The following is a 22,306-nucleotide window of genomic DNA, read 5'->3' as shown; positions in this document are numbered from 1 at the left end:
AGTTTTTCCAGCTCACTTCATCAGAGTCTATAACAGCAAAGACAGAATTTCTAAATTGTCAAAAAGATCCTGGTTTAGGGCATTTATAGGATAAATCATTTCAATTAGGATGAAAACAACCACTACTCAATAGCCTTTACAGGCTCACAAACTACCATACCACCCAAGATGTTAACAAGCTGGCATGTTTTGAGCATCAAAGATAGAGAGGAAACTGTGTTTACATGTTTGGCACAAAAACTAATGAGGAAAGTCAATTGGCCCTTTGTCTTGAGGGTCTGAAGAGCTGAGCTCTAATGTTTGGTTTCTTGGTTGGCACTTGTTCAAGTAATCACTCGTGGCCTGACAAAGCAGCACTTGTGTTTTATTAGTGGCCATGCTGAACTCTCCTGTCTGGGCTGTGTTCTCTCTCAATAGACGCTGCACCAGAGGGCACACTTATTTGAAAACACTAAATCAGAGCATGATGATCTTTGCCCGACAAATGAAACTAAGAGAACAGAAAAAAAATGTTTACAGCAGCTCTCCTTTTGTTAAAGGGAGGTGGGAAGACAACAACTACAATGTGTAGACACGGTGGAAATGCCAATGACAAAAAGAGCAAAACTTTTTTTCATATACATTGGACACTATTTTCAGAACCTGCTGCATTCCATTGTGCGATATCTTTAAAATCCATGTGGTGAAAAGGCTAAACTTGTTACTCACAGTATGCAATGTGGTCATGAGCAGTTTTAACTGATAGGTTCTGTCTGGCATCAATGGAAATCATGTCGGTGCAAGAAGAAGTAATACATTCCAAGGAGGCTGGGAAGCATCGCTTCATTTTCTTGACTCAGATGATGGGCAAACCTCAGCAGGTTTGTAGCTTATGTTTTGTTAAACTCAAACGCAAACTCTGGGTACTTAAGAAATCCTGTAAAATTCAGCTGGAAACAGCATGACACTGGGCTTTCTTATGAAATTGGTAGTATGCCCTGCTTTTCTTTATGCCGAAAGCATCACGAGGTCAGACTCGCAAACCTTTACGCTTGGCCATAGTCCCCTTGATCACAAGAGATAAAATGATTGATAAGGGCTTGTACGGTCTCTAAAGATGCCTTCATGGCATCACTTTCACATTGAGGACACCACTGGAACCAGAGAGATGCTAAAATGAAAAATAATGTCTAAGTTAACAATGTTTTAGACCCTTCAGTGTTTGGCTTAGGTGAAAAATTGGGTATCCAAGCCAGCTTTCTCCTCCCTTTTTTGAATCTCCCTTCTCACATCTTTAGGATTTACAGAAGTTGGATTTTCACTGTGAATATAGGTCTGAGTTTGTAGGAATCCCTTATTTTCATAAGTGTCTCCGTGAGGAATGTTAGCCAACTTTGGCCCTGAACCTGTAATACTTAAGCAAACTTTACTCATTTGACTAGTCCCATTGACTTCAATTGACTAGTCACACATGAGTAAAGCTATGCACATGGTTAAGTATTCCCATGAGCGGGGCTTTAGAGAGGGCATGTCTTAAAACTGAAAAAATCAGCAGCTTGAATCTGTTTGAAATGTACTTTTAAAAGGACAGAAAAAGTCCTTAGTAAATGTGGTTCTTTTTCAAGGACAGTTTAATTAAATCTAAATGAAATGGGTATATAATTTATTAATTCATTACACATACAGAACAGAAGCACATATTTTAAAGTTTAGAATATATGGCATATAATTATGTAAATTTTCCTGTGCAAAGTCCATGATTATGGAGGGCTATGTTAAGGTTTTTAACACGTTATAGGATCATATCTTCATTGGGAAAAAAAGCAAAAGTGCTTTTATTAATTATTATTATTATTTTATTTTAGTCTAGTATTACATGGACTAGGACCCCGTTGTGCTAGGACAAACACACAACAAAAAAACAGTCCCTGGCCCAAAGAGTTTAAACGCTATGGTATACCAGAGATGATGTTTAGATGAAGGCAGTGCCCTTAGAGCAAGTAATACAGGGCACTGTGATATCGTATTCTCCTATTGATAAAACTACAGTATCAGTGCCACAGTGTTGAGTGTAGATAGAATAGTAACACAGTTCTCCTTTTAGTGAGGTCCTTGAGGTTGCCTTCTTTACATTCAGAGGCTGAACTATATACCAAGAATGCATTTAGTGGTACTATTCCAAAACACTGTGTAGGGCTTGGTCATATGACATAAAGAAGTTGGTGAAAGTTGAGTGGCTTAAACCCCATACATTCCCATGGAAAAATTCCTCCTAACGTCCAAACTGATAGAATCCCAATGTTTGAATCAATTTCTCAGAATAAAATTTCTAGTTTTTATCATGCTCTGAAGCAAAGTTTCTTTTTATCCCTTAGTGTCAGTGGCCAAGCAATCCCCATATGGCGATAGTATGAGAACTGAATGAGTAAATGCAATACATAGCTGACGCGGCACCTTCATTTAAAAAACGTGGTTTCTATTGATTCAGACCTGCCAATACTTTAGTTGACGTAGGAGACTGGTAGTTTTCACTGACTCAGTTTTCACTGACTTTTTGTTTCCTCCTCTGTAACATTGCCATTTATTTCAGCGACTATTTTGAAATGGTTTTTTAATGTCTCAGGAGTCTTTTTGTTGTTTTTAGTGTAGTTCAGTACTTCACATTGAACTGGGACTCATCATGAACTCATGCACTGCAGTGGTATGAATTATACTTTAAAACTTAAACAAGACAAATACTAGATGGAACAGCATAAACGGATTTTCAGTATTTCCTCCAAATTTAGACCAGTTAATAGCAAAGTAAAATTCTGAAATTTGTGTACATATCATTTCCGTGGAGAGGGCAACATTTTTTTTAAAAGGCTGATGTAAATGATTTCTGATTATTAAACACTGGAGATATTTCTCAAAGATTTATAAAAGACTAACCAGATAGTGAATACTATTTGCTTGCTTAGCTGCATTGTATTACAAATACAAATTACCCATAGTTATTGTATGACTCCAGTGATAGTAGATATACTTAACAATTTTCAGATGTAAATACTACACTGTGAAATGCTACAAGTCATCAGTTTACATTTTCCAGATTTCACTATACTGTATAAATATTCTGATTTCTTATTTTTATACCTAGTTTAAATGTGGGTAAATACTTAAAGAGATATACTGAATTTCTATATTGCATTGAAAACAAACATATTCAATTCTGTTATCTACAAATTTTTTTTAATTGCTAATTTTCTATGAACACAGACATTTTGAAATTAAGAACATAAGAACGGCCCTACTGGGTCTGACCAATGGTCCATCTATTCCTGTATCCTGTCTTCTGACAGTGGGCAGTGTCAGATGCTTCAGAGGAAATGAACAAAACAGGGCAATTTTGCATGATCCATCCCATGTTGTCGACTCCCAGCTTCTGGCAGTTGGAGACTTGTGGCCACACAGAGCATAGGGTTGCATCCCTCACCATCATGGCTAATAGCTACTGACGGACCTGTCCTCCACAAATTTATCTAATTCTTTTTTTAATCCAGTTATACTTTTATACAACAAGTTCCACAGGTTGACTTTTATCTGAGCAATTCATTAAAATGTCAGCTAGGGCCTATTCCTCTAGTGCTTACACAGAGCAAATGCAATAAGAGCCAAGTCCTGCAGTAGCTACCTAAGTAATTACAGTCATTACAATGGTAGTTTTACTTGTATACAAAAAGTAGAGTTTGGCCCTCGCAGCTGAATCCTGCAACCTCTAATTACTGAGTACAGTGGTTACTGGAGCAAATAGCTGCACTGAAGCCAATGTGATCATGACATTATGGTACAAAATAAAACGGGCAGCCAAGCAGTAGAGCTGGCTAAAAAGATTCACATAAAGTGATGGATTCTGCAGAGGCTATGCTGAGTAGTAAGGGTTTACAGGACTGGCCCATTACACCTCAAGCCTGCAAGGAGCTCATCCACATATATTCCTGTGTCCAAGCAGACATTTCTCCCTGTAGGACTGAAGACTTGCTGATAAAATTTGAAATATGAAAAATATCTGCCTGTTATCTCTCTGATGGCTCCTGCCTTGTGCCACTGGAATGGTAGAACTGCGGAGATGGTGGAATAAAAGCAGTAAAACATCTTTCTTTATACATATCTTTGTAATAAACATGTTATGTGGCAGGATAGAAGGGCTTGGCACAATTAAGTTTCTTGATAGTAAATTTCCATCTGCAATATGGTTCTAGATATAATTGTAAATATGACTGTATCTATGGATATTTTTGCACTGAGATACACTGTAGTTACTGAATCAAATGAAGGCAGGAATACAGCAGTGTTAGATCAGCAGAAAAGCAATGGTGGTTGTTTGGTGGAGCAGTTCAGAGCTTCTGGCCTTCTTAGCAAAAAATGGAGACACTCATGAAAATAGTTGCAGTGTGAAATTGTATCGAATTTAATTAACTAGTGTAATGTCCATTTGGTCCTTAATTTTGCAGTAATTTCTGGCAATACTTGAGAATCTTTCCTAAACATTCTAAAAATGTTTCTGCTTCCAATAAATATAATATTTCTATAAATATGCAGCAAATATGCTGTCATCTTGGGTGCAATCCTGCAATGCTTACTTAAGCAAACCTCCAATTGACTTTAACATGAGCTTTGGTCTGCAGAACAAATTTTGTCCTTTGGCCTAAATTTTTAAACCTAGGTCCACAAGGTAAGGCTCCTAAATCCATATATAGGTTACTAAATAAAAATGGCTTGACAGTCAGAGCTGCTCAGCACCTTTGAAAATCAGATCATTTTTATTAAGTTGCCTAAATATGGACTTAGGAACCTAACTTTAGGCACCAGCCTTTACAATTTTGGCCTTTGCATGTGAGTCTTTTCAGCCAGCTCTTTACTACTTAGTCACCCTTTTTACTTCAGCTTGTAATGGAGTATGACTATTATAATTAGTAACCTTTAAACGTTCCCTTTACACAGTAAGTCCAGTTTTCAGATCACAGCCACACAGACATCTTCTGTTCTCACAAATGCACTAAAATGAACTTCATTTAGGTTCTCGTTATGTAAAAAGTCGGGAGATGAATTTACAGAGATATATTTAAAGCTGTCCTCTAGCCCAGATGACATGCAGAACATTGTTTTTAATAGACGGTACCATGTTTTATGCTGCCCTCACTCCATGGCAGAACAGCCGCTGAAATGAATGGAAGCTGTGTGTACCGTTCTAGGGTATTATGTTGTCTGTCAGTTTCTGGGGGTGCAATCTAGACAAGAGTGGGGTTGTGTCACCACCTGCTCAGTTAGCCCGGGCACCTAAAATGCCCTGCTGCTGTGGCTCACAACCAGGACGCCAGCAGCCAAGCATGCAGGTCATACTGTGAGTGCCAGTGTGCTGTACATCCCTGAATCAGCAATCCAGCCGCCAGCCAACAGCACAACACCTGTGTGCCCTGAAGTGTCCAACCCTCGCCTAGATCATGCCAAGAAACAGTTAAGGTTTGTTTGCTCCTTAAAAGAGACAAAAGCATTATTAACTTAACTGCAGTTTACACTTTAAGCACTGGTGAAATAGTTTTAAGTGATTCTCAAGTGAAATGGCTGGGAACAGTCAAAGAATGGTTGCAGTTATATTATTCTCTGTTTGTTAATTTCAGGCGAGGGAAATAGAACAAGAGATGTGTAAAGATGAGTAGGTGGCAGAAAAGGCAGGAGGAGCAAAGAAATGGATGCTGAACTCACCAAGAATCAGTTAGAAGAACTATGTGTACGGTGAGGTCTGTAGGTAGCTGATCAGAAGAAATCGGAGCTAGGGGTCATGCTACACTCAGATGCCATGAGGTAGGATGGGCACCTGCTTCCAACCGGAGGCTAGAAAGAAATTATTATATGGCACTTAGTGTTAGAAGAGCCCTAGAAAATTGAAAGGGGGGGTGTTAGATTTCCTCTTGTCTTAAAGGATAGGGGCCCACATTATTCCCTCCAAAGACAAAACCCACAGGAGGGACCTTAGAAGTAAGAAATCTCAGTGAGTATCCCCTCATTGAGATCCTCACACATGTTCAGGCAGGTAGGTACAGGAGGTTGCCCCACTGTGTTGCTGATGTTTAGGCTTGCCCCCTAACAATCAGCAAGAGACACCATCGTAGGCCCCCCAGTAGACACCGCTCCAAGCCTGCCCAGTCCACCATATAGGCTTCCTCCACCTCCCTCAATGTAAACCCTGGACAGCACAGAGAAGTTGCTACAAGGCCCAGAGGGGGAAACCAGTGCCACATAAGCAGGTGAACTCTCTCTTCCTTGTAAAAAGGAAGAAATCTATGTGTGGAGGGTCTCCTCTGTGCACGGGGCTGGGGGGTGGGGGACACAATCTGGCAGAGGGGTACACTCTACCTTTAGTGACACTGACATAACACCATTACCTTCACCAGTATACCAAAGTACAGAATTGGGCCCACTTTGTTTACTTGGCCTACTTGTCCAAGGGATTTAAACTGAATACAGTTTAGTATTGCCTAATATATGGTACTCCTGTTGGAACATTTTAGGTCTAAATATGAGCAGATCAGATATAAACAAGGTACTGCACATATAATTTTGTCCCTTAAGTCTTAACACACTTCCAAATGTCCCACAAAGCATTAAGATAATGCAAATGGACAAAAACTCCAAGCCGGGCTTCTGAATAGAAAATCTACGTCCTGCAAGTTCGATTAAGCCAGTTAATTTTCAGTCAAACAAGCTAATTTCCAGATAGATTCTTCTGATGTTTTCCCTCTGTTTGTAATTTGCATCATTAAATAGCTTGGTGTTTCAAATCACCCACAGTAGTGAGGTCACAAGGTTTTATGTTAAATAGCAACAACCTCAGCTTTTTAAAGAAGAAACAGAGCAGCTGATCTGCTGGTGCATAATTTTCTTTCTTTTTTCTTTGGGGTGAGAGAAAGAGGGATGGGAGCTTCTTATGGATCACAGACATTTTACTTTGGAAGGGAGAGCAGCTCTATAAGTCTTTGTGCTCTAGAAAGTAATACAGGATCACAGATGTACTTGATTATCAAGAAATCTTTTTTTAATGGTTTCTCCTTCCCTCCCCTCAAACAGCAGGTCATCTTTCTGACATGAATATATCATTTTAAGCGGTACAAAATTCAAATTTAAAAGGAAAAATTAAAATACCAGAAAAAAAACATGCATTGAATTTGAAGATAAAAATTGGTTAACAACATTCAATATTCTAGAAAGTGATGCTGTTCCAACTACTTGGTATATACAGTGATGGGAAACAGATGTTTCACAATTATTTCTGCCTGCACTATGTTTCCACATCTGATCCACAACATGCCATATACAGAGCGTGAATCAAGGACACCTTGGTTCAGTCTTCCTCCCCAGTAAAATAGCATTTTTTCTGTCTTTTTTTAATGGTCACACACTGTAAATTGATGGAATACAGCTATCCGGAAGCAATTTTCCTGATTCAGGAGGCTGCTTGGTCATTGGGATTGGAAAAGACTGAATCTTACAGCTTCACGCTGTTTTCACTGATGTTGAAGACACATATCAGTAAATATTCTAAAATAAAATTATCGCACCCAAACATTCCAGATCCTGTTTAACTAAGGGCTCCAGCATGCACAATCTGTTGCTAGGTTCTATTGTTGTCTTTTGTGCTACTAACATTTCTTCTTTTCCTACTGTAACATAATTTATGTATGTGTGTATATGTGTCACACATGCACACATTCATACATAAACGTGGGATATGTTCAGCAAGAAACTGTCAAATATCATGAAGAGCTTCCCTGAAAATTGAGGTATTTTGTGCATTTATATAATGCGTGTGTATGTTTATGTATGAATACATGCCTGTGCATATGAGGTATATACTCACATACACAGTGGTAAGACTATGATAATTGTAGAGGATTGTGATGAATAATCTGAGTGAGATTCGAATAGGCTGATTTACTCAGAATTGTCTCACATTTGAAAAGTCGATAGGTAGAGAAATGGCAAGATGTTCCTGGAGAGCGGGAAGCCTTGCTTAACTAAACACACTGAAGGGATATAGATGTTCTGACCTATCTACATGAAGTAAAGATAAATGAAATATAAAGCCTCATTTCGCAGGAAATATCATTCTAATTGCAATCCCATCACTGGTATTTATTTGGGCAACATTATAGTTTATGATGCATTGTACTCTTTCTTTTCTTGCAAGTTATCTGTTATTTTATTCATTACAATTAAGAGACGAGTGTTGAAAATTTGTTCTAGTTTAATTCATTATACATTTTCCCTTAGAAAGCCATCCTGTGATGTAGCAGAAGACTGTGCCTTTTCATTCAATATTTATTAAGCATAATAAAAAAGTCTGTTTTGTAGAAAACAAATTACATGTTGCCTGTCACAGGAGGGCGTCATACCAGGGAGATCTGGTGCACAGAAGACTGACTGAACCCAATGATTTTGAAGTAGGCTGTGTACACAAACATTTTGGTGTAAGGGTCCTTTACTATTAGTACGTGTGGAGACCAAGATGAACTTGCCATACATAGATCTACAAGAATGTTGAGAAAAGAAGAACAGGAATCCATTATCTGCTCTTCCCTATTTAGATACTGCAAAAGAATATGAAAGTAGTTCAACAAGGCAAATGATCCAAGAACAGTTCTTTCAAGTGTATTCTGGTGTGTGCAAACATGACATATTTAATTAGTAGTATGTTCTATCTTTTGTAAGAAACCCAAGATTTGAGATAGTATAATTACCTTTTAACAATGTACAGCTGCTAAACTTCTCAGGTAAACAGTACCCAACAATGATTTTTTTGAGCACATCACAAATAACCACTTTCCTAGTAGGACTTTTATAAATGTCAGGACACAGAAGAGTAAAACTACTGTAGGAAGGGAAACACTTTGAGTTCTTATAGATAAAGCAAGGCCTCAGAACCTCACACCTATGCAGTAATCAAAGGTGATTTAAGGCAGAACAAACAAGCAAAAAAGCCCCATTAAATAGATCATGAATTTGCTTGTGGGTCTGTAACAGATGTGTTATTAAGGATGCTTTGTTTACCCAGTTGCCAGTCTGTTGAAGAGAATCTTCCGTGTGATGCTGCTTATCGCGCTTTTAATTCTGCTTGAGCAAAATTGTTAGCCTTGAAAAAGCAATTTTTTTGGCCCCACTCTATCTGGCTGCACAGAATTTTCAAAGCACCACTATGTTGTAAAAAATGCCCTTTTAATCAGATTACCCTTGGCGAACGTCCCAAACTCAGGCTGAAGTGCAGTGCTTGTGGTTTCTCAACAGCTTACACTAAGCCTGCACCATGGAAATAATCTACTTTTAAAACCCAGGAAACAAATCGACTGCACTAAGGACATAAGTCGCTGTCATTAGGGAGTGATTAGGCTAAACATTTTTATACACTCTGGTAGCCCAGTTTCATATTGTGCATCTCTGTGCTGATAGAAAGAATGGCACCTCAGATAATTGTTTGACTCACCCACACCAAAAAGACCTGATGTTATACAAATTCAAATTAATTTCCCTCTAATAATTGCAGAAAGCAATATATACAGAGCATGATTTTCTTTTAATAAGTCGGAAAATATAATAAAATCAGCTTTACATTCAGCCCTTGAACTGGAGATTGTGAGTTTGATTAAAGGCTATACACTACAATATTTTTTGACGTACATTAGCTTCTCCTAAAAATCCTGTCACCTCCTATTAAGTTACTGCTACTTGTTTTATTCAAACATTCTTCCTTTAATACATAATTTATGTAGAAAATTCTGTGTGTTTGTGAAGAGGCAACTACCATTTTTCCAATTTACCATTATAACTCCATGTCTTCAGCTTCTGTGATACTGTATTTTTCATAGTGGGAAAATACAACATCACGATCTTTGAACAGAAAGTATTCTGCTCCCCGCCCCAATTTTCCTTTTACAAAACAGAAAGAATAAAGAATTTGGATCTGACTCTGTCTAATCAAATTATCTGGTGTCTGAGTCAACCTTGCTATTTTTGTACACACAGAGCCCAAAGAAGAAAGGATCTTGATGTCAGGTCCTGTTGACTGAAGAGCAGAAGGATTCTTTTTTTCAAACTGGAGGTTGAGCTAAGATCTGATAAAGAGAGGATATTCAGCTGGTCCAAAGCATAAGCCTGGTCCACTCTTGATCCCTACTTTGGCCATTCTGTTGATAGTTTCATTTCTAATTTATGAAACATTTCATTAATCCTCAATCTATCAGCCCCTTCTTGACAATAATGCAGCCTGACATTTGAAGGATTAATATTTATTAAACATCCTATCCTTCAGAAGTCAAAGAAATGCTCAATTCATTTCCGCAGCGAAATCTTCCAACTCTTCGCTAGCTGCAAACACCTCGCCACATCCTCAAAAAAGCAAACAAACAAAAAATCAGAAGGCTGCAAAACTAAATGAAACATGCATGAGAAATTTTTTTTTTTTAAAAAAGAGGAGTTACACGGAATACTCCTTCAAAAGACTGTTCTGTGTACATTTAAGGTATTCCTCTTTCCAAGCATATGTTCTTGCACTCGTCCTTCCACTATGCACCCCCCACTTTCCCACTTCATAAATAATTCATAGCCTGATAAATATGCAATTTCAAAAAGTGCAGACATGGAAGCACTGCATTAAAAAAAAAAAAGCTTATGCTTTTCACACAGAAGACCTGAACTGCACTGAACGGATGACCAATTTTCCAGTATTCAGAAGCTGTATTATATATATATATATGTGTGTGTGATAGGAGTGAGACTGTGTTTCTGGTCTGATTCCTTGCTTTGCTAGACATGTTGCAAATTGTCTGTGGAAAACTGTAACACAAAACACATTTTTTTAAAACATGAAGTTAGCAATGTTTAAAGTTTATTATAGACAGTAGCGATTAAATGCTTTCAGAAAAGCAATGCAGTCATTTGCTCTCTTGTTTATCGTGTGCAGATACTGCAGGTATGGCATGTACTGTACGTAATTCTCTAGTGCTAACCCCATAAAGGTCTCAATCTTCTAAGTTTTCCCTTAAGCAATAATCATTTATTTGACATCATGGGAAGATTCTTTGGAGGCCCATTTAACAAGATCAACAGCAAACTGGTCTGTCTGTTGTTTCCCTACAGGTAAAGATCTCCCAAAGTAACATGCAGTATAAAAAGCAAAGCAGAGTACCTCCATTTTGTGAACTAATTGCTTGATTACCAGACTGAAACAAAATGGAGGAAAGACTTTTTTGCAAAAGCAGCTCCTTGCTGACATGACAGAAGAGAAAAAGCATTAGAAGAAAAATGGTGCTTATAGAACATCAGTTACAAAATCACAAATATAATATGTAATATGAAAAATATAGATAATTCATACATATTCCTAGATGCCCAGGATTCTGTACAAATGGTATTTTAGTTTAACAACAGTTAAAACACAAAAATGATTTCAATTCACGAAGTGTAACCTTTTGGATGAACACTTAAATTGGAAACACCCTGGGTAAGAAATAGACCTCAGCATTTAATTTGGACTGGCTAGTTGGAAGCCTATATTTACTGTACAATAATTTCAGATTTAATTAAATCACTCTGCTGCTGCCAGTCACACCAACACCATAAAGATGATTAATTGCGTGGTTAAATGAAATATAAACTGCCTTAAAAGTAACATCAATGCACAGCTCTGCAAACAGACACCATGTGATAGATTTAAGTGCAAGAGCCTACCTGTGTCTCTTAGAAGCATGCCATAGTTAGAAAGTGGGCCCTGTGTAAGAAAGTAATCATTGTACCAAAAATAGAAGCTTTTACAAGGCATTGTTTTTCAAGACAAATCTGAATCCTTCCCCTCCCACTGACATGATTTGTTATCTTACAGAAGAGTTTTCACACAATTTGCATTGTCATCTTATGAATTGGCTACCAGTATACAAACAAGAGCTGACACACCATAATAGCAAGACTGTGCTGTCACAACAAGGCAGCTGGACAGTTATATATTCCACGTTGCTTGCATTGTATTTTGATTCACAGCAACAGCAGGACAAAGGGCCTGACAGAGCTAACCATGGATTGTCACCTTGATTTGTCCAGTCTAGCAGATATGCAGAAATGAATTATATTCTCCTGCTTATGAACACAACACAGAAGCAAATAAGCTTGCAAACAGCATTTTCCAAACTATAGTATCTGAGAAACATCCAGCATCTTCAGAGATGCTGCATATCTCCATAGGGGGAAAAAAGCAGAAAGAACTAGCAGATTAGTGAAGACACTTGAAAGCTGCCTCTTCTATAATGCAGGATATTGTAGATATTAGAAACAAATTCTTTTACTGAGTGCTATATAATTTGTCCCGTGCTCTGCTTTTATTTTTGTTTAATGCTTTGACAATGCTTCGCTATTGAAGTTTCTATCACTAATGTAAGTTCTTTGGGGCAGGGACACTTCTTATACTATTTTTTTATAAAGGCTAGCCTATTTATGGTGCTATATGCTGAATAGTAATAATGTTGAAAAAAATGTGCTTATATGTATGTGAAATCCAATAGCTATATTGAATTAAAATTTTATCTTCTAAAAGATAAAAATCAATTACTTCAAATCAATTTCTACTATTCTATAGTTCCAAACTAAATATAAAGAATGCCCTATTTTATATTTACTGGCTGGTTGTAAGTATAAAGCTCCAAACTATGAGGAAATTCACTGCAAGGTAAACACGACAATGGTTGAAATTACTGATTTTTGACAACTTTTTTTTTAATGTAACGTGCAGCATTTTAATAGACACAAATGCGTACCTGAAAAAAAACCACCAGAAATTTTCAAAAATTATAAAGAGCAAATTGTCTTCTGCCATCTTTCTTAGAGAATAAGAAATCTGGCTCCCTCTGCTTATCAGGAAAGTAAATTCTTGCAGTGAGCGATGTACATTCTTGTATTAAAAATTATTCCGGTAAGCAAAGGAAATTTTAAAAATACTTAATTTTTTTATACAAGACAACAAGCAGAGGAGTCTTCATTGTGGTTTTCTACTATCACATTTTTTATTATTAACTTTATGAAAGACATAATCAAACTCTCATTTTGCTTAAGCTACACGCCTCACCAGAATGTTCAAAATACTTGTCTCTGAAGAAAAGCCTTTCAGAAATTCATCATTTATACATCTTTTTTATTTATGAGATAAGGCTTATCAGAAGATGTACTGTACATATCACAATAATGTGTTCATTTTTGAGCATGCAGTATCTTAAGCAGCCATGGAAAACTAAATAGATGTAATATTTGTACGGTCTTTATTAGTTCTGAATCGTAAACTGGGTATTTTTGCAGTTGTATATACATTTTGTTCTACCGTTTACTGAGTGTTGATTTTTTAATAGTGAACATACACCAAAATATTACATGACATCATAATGTTTCTAAGCATAGCTGAAGCTATATTACATATTATAGAAGGAAAAAGTAAATAAAATCTTACCCAGATACAGAAATGCTAATGTGCATCCATCAAAGAGTTATACATTCATAGTAAAGGTTTCAGCACAAATAAAGCCTTTATTTTAATGTACATGTAAAAAAAAAGTAAAAGTAAAATTAAATTAAATTAAATTAAATTAAAATAAAAAAAATCTTATGATTTCTTTACCAAAATTGTTTAGGAAAACCTAAAAGCACCAAAAGAACCATTTATTGTCCAAGGAGAAAATTGTATAGATTTGTCTTTCCTCGGAATTCTATGCAGCCAACCGTAATAGCTCTTTGACAGTTCACCTGACTGCAGCAGAAATGGGAATGTGATGGTTACAGTGGATGACAGAAAGGGGCCATTTGAAGTGCTATTATGCAGTTTACATGAGAAAATTTCAGCAGATTTCAGCTTTATCTATTTATGCCATGAACATTTTTTTGTTTTGTTTTTTCTAGTTGTTCATGGCTTACAATAATGAAAGTTGCATTCACTTTTGGTGTTGCCATATAGGATTGCACAGCTTAAGATGTAAAATTTATTAAAGATTTATGAATTGGCTTTGGTGATTCACTATGGTTTAATAGTAAAACAAAAATGCATACATCAGTTCTCTCGTGCCCATGAACTATATTTTAAATGACTGTTATGTTTGTTTTCTTCCATCTGGTTTGTCTTGTAATTTCAGGTCTAATATAAACCAGATATTATATTTTAATACTTAAACGAATGAAGGAACATACACTTTTTCAGTTAGGCTGACCAGACAGCAAGTGTGAAAAATCAGGACGGGGGTGGGGGGTAATAGGAGCCTATATAAGAAAAAGCCCCAAATATCGGGACTGTCCCTATAAAATCGGGACATCTGGTTACACTATTTTCGGTGTCTGTAGAACAGACTCTACTGTAGAACGCTAAACATTGAAAATGATTTCCTCAAAGCATCTCTTTAAATAATTGAATTAAATCTTTAAATGCTTTGATGTAAGGACCCAATCCTGCAAGCTCTTATTCACCTAACTGGTCCCATTGAAGCCAATGGGACTACTCCTGTGAGTTAAGACTGCTCATGCAAACATGGGTTTGTAGGATTGGCCCCTCAATTCTTAAAAATGTAAAGGTTCCCATCACAGCTTTTGAGGTGTCTTTCCCCTGCAGCTTTGATATGTTGTACAGATGTTGATCTTAAAGGTAGAAAGAACATGTTAACTCTATTACAGCAACAGCTAAAAATACTAGTTCTTTTTTATAGAATGAAAAAGCAAAACCAGAACCGAAGCGGATGTTAATAGAGTGGTAGTTTTCCACCAAAATATTCTACATAACAAAATAACCCTGGAATGATCAGGACAAAAAGAATAGTGGTAAGGTAACTTACATTGTATTTACAAGTGATTTATAGATTTTACAAAATAGAGAAACTAAGCAACTGTACCCTTTGACATATTGTTAAGCAGATCGTCTATGATTCTAGTTTCCACGCAGGGTCAAGAGTGTTGACATGGGTTTAATCAGCTACTCCTCCTAAACCATGAATCAGAACAATTGTTGTCAGTTTCAAATAGTACAATTGCCTGAAAATAGCAAAGTATATAAAGTAAGATCACACATCAAGAATACTAAAAGTTACAAGTATTAATTGTAACACTGATTTAATTGCAAGCATTTTCTGCTTTTTGAGGCACTGAACTGGTACCAAGAGCACGACATCCGTCAATTTTTTCTCACTTTTTGGTGACATAATTACACTTGCTAAATATATTGCTCTGCCAGAATGTGTATTTTATTTTAATGCAAAACTTTTGCATTTCTTCCTCTCTATCTGTCTTTTCATATGTACATTTTTTATCAAAATTATACACTATATATATTTTATATGCCATGTATACATACATGTATTGTGCTACCTATGTTGTTGTTAGCTTCTTTGTCGGTGTACTTGGTAGGACTGGAGAATATTGGGTGCAAAGTGTCTTCATGAAGGGGAAGTGAAATCACTCACCATTAGAGATAAGTATGACAAGCTCCTTTTTACACTAGGATACACTTGTATTAAACAGAATGGCAGGGTGCCTGAGTGAGATTGCATCTATTACCAATGATGGCATGAAAATGGACACTTATTAATCACATGTTTTGAAAATAATTATCCATAGCTTTATAAATGCTATTTGGAGTAAATCTAAGTCAAGATTTTTTTCTAAGTACATTTGCATTTGAAAGATTGTTTTCTCATTAAGTAGTTTTAGGAGTTTATATTTTCTGTAAAGCAAGTATTAAGTATGTGTAACATATCTATCGTTTCCAAATGATTATAAAGTTAACATGACACCAATATTGCATGGCTAGTTTAAAAAGAAACAGGTCATAGTCATTATTCCAAAACAAAAACTTAGGCCATGTAGTATTCTATGGATGTATTTTGATTAACAGTAGGATATAAAATATAAAAATGTCCATTTATAACTAAGAAATAAATAATTAATGTTTTGGTACACAGAGTATTTAAAAGGACATTTAAAGCAAATGTGATGATCTGAAGGCTCTTTTGGGATTTTTGTGAGTAAAAATGATTTTTGTGGATAAATAATTTTCTGTGTATTTGCTTTATCTTCTGTACAATTCACAACAGAGATTAAGCAAATGTAATCTTTGCAATCAAACCAAATATAGTAGTATGAAAAAATGTATTGTAAAAAAGCCTTAGAACATTTTAAGGTATCATAGTCGAGTTTCTAATATGCATAAAATGTATCCATTAAAACCATATTTTTCATCTGACCAAATTATATATATATATTAATTTTCTCTATATATGTACAGTACAAACATTTGTAAAAAATATTACTGTAAGAAATAATTATAGTAAAACTCCATTATCTGCACTAAATATGTGCACACAATGCTTTTGTTATGACCATATTTTATTTAAATTGAAACTTTAAATTTCCTAAAATAGTAGTTAAAAATAAAGTGATCAATAATTTAGTATTTACAAGTAAAAAACTACGTTGCACTTTGACAAAAATCTATCTGCACTCTATTTTGATAGAAATGATTCAAAGGATGTTTGCAATATTCCAAAGCCTTCTTGGAAAGAAACTGAGCTATGCTGCATGATTTAAAATATTGAATGTTTTGGTTAGTCAGCATCTTGAAGCTTGTCACTTCTGGATATTTGGAAGGTTTGCGTTTTGCTTTATAAGAATATTTTGAACCGTTACTGCTGTAGTAATCGTCATCATCTGCTTCAAAGTATAAAAATACTATTTATGATTGCCGGTGCATGATAGTGTGATGACTTTAATATGTTGTATTTTGTTAAAAGAACAAATTTGTAGAAGGAAAAAAATGACACAGGAAATAAATAAATAAATGAGCAAATAAATAAAAAATGGTCTGGCTTTGGAACATATTTGTAAACAAGGCATATCTAGTTTTTAAATCTAAATTTTTTTTTAAAAAATTAATGACTTTTATAATCAATGGAAAACTTGAATATTTAAATAATTGTTTCTTCAGTCTTATCATAAATAATGGCTACCAGAACTTATAGTAAATGTTTTGACAATGATTTACAAGTCTAATAAAATTATTGTAATTGTTTCATTCTTGAAAAACATCTACATATTTTATAAATTTGATCCAAAACAACATAGAGGTCTTTTTTAAAAAAATATTTGGAGGATTTTATTTTCATTTGATAACAAAAAACCAAAAACCAAAAACAAACCTCCCCTAGAAATCTTTTCTATAAATACAGACAATAACAAAATGTGTTTGTTAAAGAGTTTTTCAGAACTTCTTTTCTAATATTAATTCGATGTCATTATCAAGACATCAAATTAATCTGGGTGTTTACACTACATGTTATTAAGGATTAAACCCTACATTTATTTGCATAGGTAAAGGATCGACTGTAGCATAGTTTGGTAATTTGAGGACTATAAATAAAGCACTCTATATAAAGAGGGGTCTATGTCCCTTTTTGTAGTCTACTTATGAATTCAAAATGCAAAACACAGTTATATATGTAGTTACCCGGGAATACAGATGATCTAAAATAAAGAAAAGACTGAAATACCTGCAACTCATCTTTTAAACCCGTGGAGCTGACCAAAAATAATTGCAGGTTGAATGTTTGGTACTGTACCACCATATTTCTTACAGTGTTTTTAAAAAAACCCTTTTTTTCTGAAATGAGTGAAGAATATGTTTGAGGCATGGCAATGGTTAATCTTTTAGAAAGGCAACTAATACATTTATGTACCTCTTTAAAATTCTCACCTGAAATACTTGTACATGGCAGTCTTTGGCAAAGGGATGCACCATCCCATGGACTACTGTATTAACTTATCTCCTGTTATTTTATTTGAGGGAGATAAACACTTCTCTGCTTATATATGATTAAAGCTACATTTAGTAAAATATACTTGCATTAGATAGGCCCTGATTCAGCAAAGTTCACTAAGCACATACTTTATTTTATGCACATGCTTATGTCATCCCTATTCAGGAAAGCACTTAATTATGTGTTGAACTGCTTTGCTGACCCTCATACTGCATGATACACAAATGCACCATGTGATACACTAAACATTCACTCATTTCTCTCCCTCTTAATGCCCCACTTTTTCTTATGCTTTAAAGAAACATTTACTTACTGTACATACCGTAGGTACTCATATAACTCTCCTACTGTATATTATGGCACACTGACTATATCTTGAGTTTTATCTGTGTCAAGTACCTTTGTAAAAATACTATGATTATCCTTTTAACGACACATATATGTGCAGGAAAAACAATTCAATAAAAGCAGGATAAAAGCTAGAATTATGCAAAACTGATGAAGATCCCCCCATGAAAAAATGTTATTTCATTTTGGGTAATTTTGAACCCCTTCAAAGTTCCCTTTATGAAATGTGATTAAAAGACCTTTTAAAATCAAAAACACACAACAATTCAAAGTTCAAACTATGAATTTTGAAGTCACCTTTTGCCCAGAACAGGTCCATTTTTGCTTGGAAATGAGTTCTCTTCCACTGGAACATTTTTTGAGTTAAAAAATCATGACACATTGAATTTTTGGCAAAATGTACACACTTTTTATCTTGAACAAACTGAAATATAGAGAATATTGCTGCAATTATTTCTCATGCTTCTGGTAAGAACTATTTCTGTTTTCTTCAGCCTGCCTCTATTCTTCTATGTTTTATTGCTTAGCTGAGTGTAGCCAAAGTAAATTCCTACAGGTAACAGTGTGAGGACCCCCTCAACACAGTTAGCTTTCCCAGTTTATCACTTTATAGTAACAATGCTGTGTCACTTTGAAAATCCCTTATATCTTATCTATGTTGTAGTGATCTGGTAGTCAGATATTATGTTGCAATATAAAGCATATATAGGACAGACAACTGCTTAAAGACATCTTAAGGGAACTGTTATTTACACTACCTGGAAAGTACTTGGTGCTTCTTTATTTATCTTGACTTTTGATTCAAAATTTACATTTGGTGTCAATATGTAGCGGATTTTGAGAGTTATTTTCAGATCCAGAGACTTATGCTGGCTGAGGCTGCCCCCACAAACCACATGGTTAAGAGCTCTGCAGAAAAGACAATGCCACCTCAATGCCTCCCAGTCACTGCCCACTTCTCCAGTACAGAACTCAGACTATGTGGAGTCCAGCACAGAAGGAATAGAGGCTCAGAGGTGGCCAAGACACCTTCTGTGCAGGACAGGAGAGTTACACATGCAGGGGGTCCCTTTTGTTTGCAAATCTTAGGGGGCTGATCCAGGTCCAAAGAGGGAAATGTGATATAATGCTTGCTTTGAGCCCAGGAGTCTCCCATTTTACAGTTGCAAGCTACAGTTGCATGCCACCTGAGCAGCTGAAAATATTAGAGAAAGGAACGTGATTGTGGCTTTGTATCCATGACAATCTTACATGGAACTTGTTCATTTTTTTTATGAGGGTGAGGCTGCGTTTGCTTGTGACTTTTGAGGGAGATAAGCATATGTAGTTACCTAAAAGTCGAGAAGGGACATCAGTGAAAGCCAGATCAAGTCTGTGATATTATTCCTTGGCCAAGATCTGCAGGAGGTCACATGGGCAAAACCAGTGTAAAATTGTTATGACAGCTTTTTATAATGTGTTGATTTGATAAGAGAGATGATGTGCAAATAAAAATGGTGAATGCTGTTAAAGGTTCATACACTAATTGAGAGCCTTTTAAGTAGTAACAAGGGGCTCTCTCTCTCACTCTGAAAAATTCCATTCATTGACAGGAATGTTTTTTATTCCAATGGGGGTTTTGTGAGTTTTAGGGTTAGAAAGACATCCCAGGGATGACTGCCTACCTATGCAAAACTAAGGGCCCAATTCCCCTGCTGCAGGGTAGGAGTATTCCTCATTGATTTCAGTGATTCACTTACATAATGCAACAAAAGGACAGGGCACAGGGAGGAGATACTGGACGTTTGCCAAATCATTTTTGCCCACCTGCTTTAATACTGAATGATATTACCATGAGAGAGGATAAAAGGAAATTCTAGGAATTTGGGGGACCAAGATTCTTGAAAGTGACTAACGATTTCCGGGTCCTCAATTGTTACATGTCTAATCTAATACCCTTTAAAGAGGCCTGATTTTTCAGATAGTGGGTTTTTCAAAATTGTCTGAAAATCAGGTCACTTTCAGGTGTCTCCAGTTGAGAACACACACAAAAAAACCTCCCCAAATCACCAATTACTTCTGAAAAATCTTGCAAGGTTGAGGTTTCATTGCAAAAGACTCTACTGTTCTGAACTGCAACATAATTCCAATGCTTTATAAAATATGAAAAACATGTATATATATATGATAAATTTGCATCTAGGATCAATCATTAGGCCTCTGTTTTTCATTTTAAGTAACAGAGTATATGAGAACTTTTCAACGAAAGCTGTACACAGTACATTTAATGATGCAGTCTATCAATGCTTTAAAAAGAATGTTAAAAATAAAGGATTTTGCCTATTTTGTTAAAATGAATATTCCATAAGTTGTGCCCTCTCAGTTGTCCTGCTGATTTATTTTAATATGAACAAAATCTAATCTCTGCTCGTAAAGCAGATTATGCATGTATTAAATTCTTTAAAATTAGAATATACTTAATGGCACATTTGTTCCAGACATGCAAAGCAGGAGAAAGTATTATACACCTAAACAACAAGAAGGGTTTTAAGCTTAGATTTCTACTTTACTACAATTCTCATTTAGTGAAATAAAGAGTTGTACAATCTACCATTCTATGAAATGCAATAATGATTTTCATTTTTCTCAGCAAATCACAAAGTTTAAATTCTTTTACAGCTTTTTTTTTAATAGGTGGGGGGAAAAAAACCCTAATGTATTGTTTTAGCCAGCTGTATCCTTGGCTCATCTGACCTTTTTCCCCCAGGAAGTTAAATTTTATTTTGCAGTTAGAAGAAATGTTTTCAAATGTTCCGTTTTTGGTCACTAAGGCTTCAATTCTGCATTGAGGGAAGTTTACTGTGCCCCAGCAGACCAGTGCTGACTCCTATAAATTTGTGAAGGTGCACAAGCTCATCCAGGCAGAATGCACTGTAGGACTGGGACCTAAAATGCCTTCCATTCAGCTCCCTGGGTGGGAAACTTCTTTGGACCTGAGGATGGGTAGGCAGCCCCAGAAGGGGTGGAGGAAGTGCATGCTGGGGAATGAATGGAGCCCTCTTCCTCCAAGGGGTCTCTACCTCCCATTGGCCAACCAGAGGAAGATGGGAGCTCATTGGCCCTTGCTCCCCTCCTCTTCATTAATTTAAACCTTTGCTCAGGCTTTTTGGAGCCTCTTTCTCCCTTTAGCAGCTTGCTTTATGGACAATGAACTATACTCCTAAAAGTGGTCCCTCTCGATTAGTCTTCAGGCACGTAGATGTAATGGTGTGAGTAAACTTGCACTGATGTTGCTTACGCTGAATCTTTGCTATGGATAATCAGAGGACTTCAGTCTTCAGGGCTGTAAGTCTGGCACCTATCATAAGTACTATTATATATAATTTATTTATTTATATGTCACTTGTTCTACAGAATAACTTGCCTTTGGCCTAAGGATATTGGAGTTCTTTTCCCTTTGGTTGGTTAGGGTGGTTGATAGGAGCGTTGATATTAGTGCTGACCAATACAGACATTAGTACCTAATTGTTTTTAAAGCAGGTAAACTCAGAGGTCATGGCAAGTGGTACAAAATAAATTATTAAATCATAAATTCACTACAAAGAAGGAGACTACAATGGAGCTGCTTGTCCCCTTTCCCTTTCCTTGATATGAGTGGGCCACTTGGTAGCTCATTATCTCCCAACAGCAGTGGAAGAGCCAAGGGAGTCAACTGACAACATAAAAGACAAAAGAAGAGAGAATGGAAGCCAGCCAGGAAAGGATGAAAGGCAGGCTTAGAACACTTGTGCTCTACCTGAGCTGCCCACCCCACATATGGGGCTGTGGCTGGATGAAAGGCTGTACATTGAACAAACTTCTGAGTGGTAGCTGCTTGAATGGTGGTCATTGAAGTAAGCAAATTCAAGTCATGTAAATGTTTAAAAAAGTTTATTGTTGGATGCATTGAGGGTTGAATTCTGCCTAGTAAAGCAGTAAAATAGGATGTCATCTCCTTTTTATATTCATCCTGAAGAGTCCTAGCTGTATGGAGAAAGATTTGGCTTCAGATGGGGAGGGGAACATTGCCCATTTTGATCAATAGAAGCAGGATTGACACATGGTGTTATTCCATAGTCAAGATGTCTATGGGATAATGTTTC

At 36.1% G+C, this 22,306-nt stretch overlaps 1 long non-coding RNA gene across 2 annotated transcripts; it reads right to left on the bottom strand.

Moving 5' to 3' along the window:
• Positions 1-7,069: 7,069 nt before the first annotated feature.
• Positions 7,070-13,727, bottom strand: LOC141981395 (uncharacterized). 2 transcript variants are annotated; one of them, XR_012637761.1, is made up of 4 exons: positions 13,499-13,727; positions 11,740-11,779; positions 11,198-11,277; positions 7,070-10,398 (listed from the first exon to the last, which is right to left on the bottom strand). It is a non-coding gene; the product is annotated as an uncharacterized LOC141981395 (long non-coding RNA). The 2 variants fall into 2 exon arrangements; XR_012637760.1 differs by lacking the exon at positions 11,198-11,277.
• Positions 13,728-22,306: the final 8,579 nt, after the last annotated feature.

This window comes from Natator depressus, chromosome 2 (assembly GCF_965152275.1).
Source record: "Natator depressus isolate rNatDep1 chromosome 2, rNatDep2.hap1, whole genome shotgun sequence".
Classification (NCBI taxonomy): domain Eukaryota; kingdom Metazoa; phylum Chordata; order Testudines; family Cheloniidae; genus Natator; species Natator depressus.
Note: the sequence above shows the minus strand (reverse complement) of the source record. Positions and strands in the feature narration are given on the sequence as shown.